Genomic DNA, 4,753 nt, shown 5'->3' with positions numbered 1-4,753 from the left:
GATGCAAGAGAGAGACGTGGCTTTTTCTGCCCCTTATGAAGGCAGTGAACAGTGACCCAGAAGAGATGAGGGGTTCCACAATCTGGAAGGCCATGAGTCGTGGGGGGAAAAAAAATGCCGGCTTTTAGGTCACATGGAAACCTTTAGCTTAGAATCCCGTAGTGTCGGTTGAATAGCGTGTGTGTGTGCCAAGTCGCTTCAGTCGTGTTCGACTCTTTGCGACCCTATGAGTCCGCCAGGCTCCTCTGTTCATGGGATTCTGCAAGCAAGAATACAGTAGTGGGTAGCCATACCCTCCTCCAGGGGATCTTCCCAACCCAGGGATTACCACCACCCCACCGCCCCGCCCCAGTCTCTGATGTCTCCTGCATTGGCAAGGCGGTTTACCACTAGCGCCACCTGGGAAGCCCTCCGTTGAATATTAACGTCAACATTTTCCCTGCCACTTCAAAAAAGAATCAAGATTGCTAGGGGATTTTTTTGTGATGCTGTAAACGTTGAGCAGATCTTACTAAGATCCACTAACCCTGGCAGAACCCTTATGACAATGCTAAATATAGTACACTCAGGGATGCTTTCGTTTTTGTTTTTTTTTTTTTCCTCTGCCTACAAGAAATACACTCTATTGCTTGGCTGTGAGGTTGTTTTTCTTCGTGTTGAGATATAATTGACACTCAGCATTAAGTTTAAGGTGTGCAGTGTAATGATTTGACTCACATACATTATGAAATGATTACCACAATAAAGATAATTAATAGAGTAGTTCTAACTGGCCACAAATTAAACTGTAAGAGAAATTCAGTACAATTCTAAGAAAAATAAAATAGACCTGTCCTTTGAAAAACGGTGACTTGTGCAACTGTCCAGAGCAATCATTTATGAAAGGAACAAAAGCATGACCTAGAAGAAAATGTTTTCCTCCTCCTTTTTTCTGGTGTCGATTCACTCACTGGTCATTTTCTTCCCTACCCCCTTGAAATGCACTTTCTAGAGCCGAACGCCTTTGGCTGCTGCTGCTGCTGCTAAGTCGCTTCAGTCGTGTCTGACTCTGAGATCCCATACACGGCAGCCCACCAGGCTCCCCTGTCCCTGGGATTCTCCAGGCAAGAACACTGGAGTGGGTTGCCATTTCCTTCTCCAATGCATGAAAAGTGAAAGTGAAGTCGCTCAGTCGTGTCCAATCTTAGCGACCCCATGGACTGCAGCCTACCAGGCTCCTTCATCCATGGGATTTAACAGGCAAGAGTACTGGAATGGGGTGCCATTGCCTTCTCTGAATGCCTTTGGCAAGAGGCAGTAAATCAACTGAAAGAGGTCCAGATATACATCAGTGACTTTGTCCTAAATATGTCATGAAATTCTACACTAATTGACTTGACAAGTCTGCCATGAAAATGAAAAACAAAATCATTCTATATTCCAGTTATTGATTGCTACATAACACACTACCCCAAAATTTAACTTAATGGCTTAAAACAACAATTTATTATCTTTCATGGTTCTGTGGTTGACTGGGCTGAGTTGGGTGGTTCCTGCTTGAGGTCTCTCATGTGGTCGCAGTCAGATAGCAGTTAGTCTGCACTGGATGTCCAAAACAGTTTTTTCATTCATATATTTGATGGCTTAGATGGAATGACTGGAAGATACAGGCTGACTGGGCAATTCTCCCCCATCCCACTCTCTGTCCACATGGCCTCTGAGATATAGCAGAATATGCCAGCCCAAAATATGCCCCTTTGGTGTAAAGATTATTTTGAGCTGTAAGCGTTTAAGAAGAAACAAACACACACACCCCAATCTCTCTGCCCTCCCTATGTCTGCTCAAAGCAGGATATAAATTTGCAAAGGTGTCCCCTCCCTCCTCTACCAGGAAGGACAAAAATTATTCACTGAAGACAACTCTAGACTCTTGTTGGCCCAGAGATGGCTCAAAAGGAATCCACATGACCAACTTTACTCACTAACCTCTATCTTTCATTAGTTCCCATATATGTTTACCTTCTTACAATATGCTGCCCTAGAAACTCAAATCATTTGCTATGGTTTTGTCCCATCTCTAAAAATGTATTGCTTTTTGTTACAATGCTCTATAACCCAGAATTATAACCACTCTTTTGAGTTACTCATCTCTGAGTGCTCCCATATATATGCATGATGCATGTGTTAATAAATTTGTTTTTCTCTTGTTAACCCGTGTTTTGTTAGTTTAATTTATACAGGCCCAGCCAATGAAGCGATGATGGGTAGATGGAAAACAGATCCTTTTCCTTCCCTATACCTCTCTACTTGGCTAGCTTGGGCTTCCTCACAGCATGGCACCTTAGGGCATTTGAATTTCTTACATGGAAGCTGGCTTGCCTTGCAATGAGGATTCCACAGATGTGGGCTAAAGTTGCACAGCTTTTTATGACCTAGCATTAGAAGTCAGCTAGCATCACTTCTCGGAGAAGGCAATGGCACCCCACTCCAGTACTCTTGCCTGGAAAATCCCATGGATGGAGGAGCCTGGTAGGCTGCAGTCCATGGGGTCGCTAAGAGTCAGACACGACTGAGCGACTTCACTTTCACTTTTCACTTTTCATGCATTGGAGAAGGAAATGGCACCCCACTCCAGTGTTCTGGCCTGGAGGATCCCAGGGACGGGGGAGTCTGGTGGGCTGCTGTCTGTGGGGGTCACACAGAGTCGGACATGACTGAAGTGACTTAGCAGCAGCAGCAGCAGCAGCATCACTTCTATGATATTCTATTGGTTAAAAAAAAAAAAAAAATCAGTTGCAGGGCCAACCCATGTTCTAAGGGACAGAACCATGCACGTGTGTGCTAAATTGCTTCACTCATGTCCGACTCTCTGTGACCCTTCAGACTGTAGCCCCCCAGGCTCCTTTCTCTATGGGATTATCCAGGCAAGAATACTGGAGTAGGTTGCCATGTCCTCCTCCAGGGGATCTTCCTGACCTAGGGATCAAACCTTTGTCTCCTGCACTGACAGGTGAGAGCTTTACCACTGGACTACTAGAGGAAATTACATTTCCCTTCAAATTCCAGGATTCATGGCTTATTCCAGGAGGCAGGACCATCTTTGAAGACTTGCTACCACATCCAAGCACACTTTTAATTAAGTTCATTCACCTTATCAGTATATTCTGCTGGGTTTTTTCCCCCCATTTCCAACCATCCTGATGGTCTTTTAAAGACTTCATATTTCAATCTATATAGAATTTTGCAGCCTTTTGGGTGCAAAAATTTTGCATTGCTAGCTCCAGAACTGCAGAAAACAATTTTGGGTGAGAATGTTAAATTATCTAGAAGGCTATTAAACAATGTCCTTTAGAAGGATATCTTATAATGTCAAATGTGGCACTCCTGGAGAATACCAAAGTCAACTTTTTTCAGTAATTACTACTTCAGGACCTAAGACTGAACTTTCATCAGTCAACCCTTATCAGATATTTTAGAGAGAATATATTGTTGTTTTTTAAAAAGAACTATAATATATTTTTACATGCAGGTGCTAAAGAAGATGAAATGAAAGTATTTTTTTTTTAATCAGGAGAATATTGATCCCGGTCAATTCGCGGTGCTGCAGACCTCTGGAATCTATAATTCAAAGGTGGAAATCTAAGTAAAAGGAAGATTGATATTGCATTCCAGTGTCATGTGAAGCCATACGAATACTTAGCATTTGATGTTGAGAAGAGTTTTTCAAATGTTCTGATTATGGCACATCCTTGGGAGAGGCCAGCCTAAGAGTTTAGCAGGGGTCATATCCTGACACACAGATAGGCATTCTTGGCTCTCTGTAGCAGGATGGGCAGGCAGGAAGGACCAGCTTTGAGAATTAGAACTGCCCTCGAGTGTCACCGGTTACAGAAGGAAAGGGCGAGGCTGACTGCCAGAACCCAGCATTTGAAGTTTGTGTTGATAGCTGCTTAGAGTCCAATATGAGTTATATATATTTCCATGTAAAACACACCCACGCACACACACTCCACCCAAATTATGTATACTACTCTAATTCCAAGGCACTCCCTGAATAAACAATCATTTGAAAAGTGTTAGCTAATGAGCTCGAAGTGGGATTCGATAACCGGTGATTCACTAAGCTGAAAAACTGTTAAGCATAGTATTAAAAATTACATAAAAATAGTGAAACAGGATAAATTATACAGTATTACCAAAGAGCAACACAAAGTATTTAAATAGTAGCTTAGCTTAATGCCATCTATGGGGTCACACAGAGTCGGACACGACTGAAGCGACTTAGCAGCAGCAGCAGCAGCTTAGCTTAATGGTACTTGCCATTTCAGTTCATGTTCGTGAACTTCCTTCCCATAATATCTATCTATCCCAGATTCATTTCCTGCGTTATTAAATTGCTATGCTAGGGACTTCCCTGGTGGCTCAATGGTAAAGAATCTGCCTGCAATGCAGGAGACACAGGAGACATGGGATTGATCCCTGGGTCAGGAAGATCCCCCTGGAGAAGGTCATGGCTACCCACTCCAATATTCTTGCCTGGAAAATCTCATGGATAGAGGAGCCTGGCGGGCCACAGTCCATATGGTCACAAAAAGCTGGATATGACTGCAACCACTGAGCATAGGAACTTCTCTAGTGGTCATTAGGACTCCATGCTTCCACTGCTTGGAGCTGGAGTTCAACACCTGGTTAGGGAACTAAGATCCCTCAAGCTGTGCAGCACGGTCAAAAAATAAGTTTTAAACAAAAATTATTATGCTAATTTTATGACACA

The sequence above is a fragment of the Bos grunniens genome, chromosome 12 (genome assembly GCF_055505025.1).
Source record: "Bos grunniens cultivar Pamir isolate PY7600 chromosome 12, Bosgru_T2T1.0, whole genome shotgun sequence".
Lineage (NCBI taxonomy): Eukaryota > Metazoa > Chordata > Mammalia > Artiodactyla > Bovidae > Bos > Bos grunniens.
Note: the sequence above shows the minus strand (reverse complement) of the source record.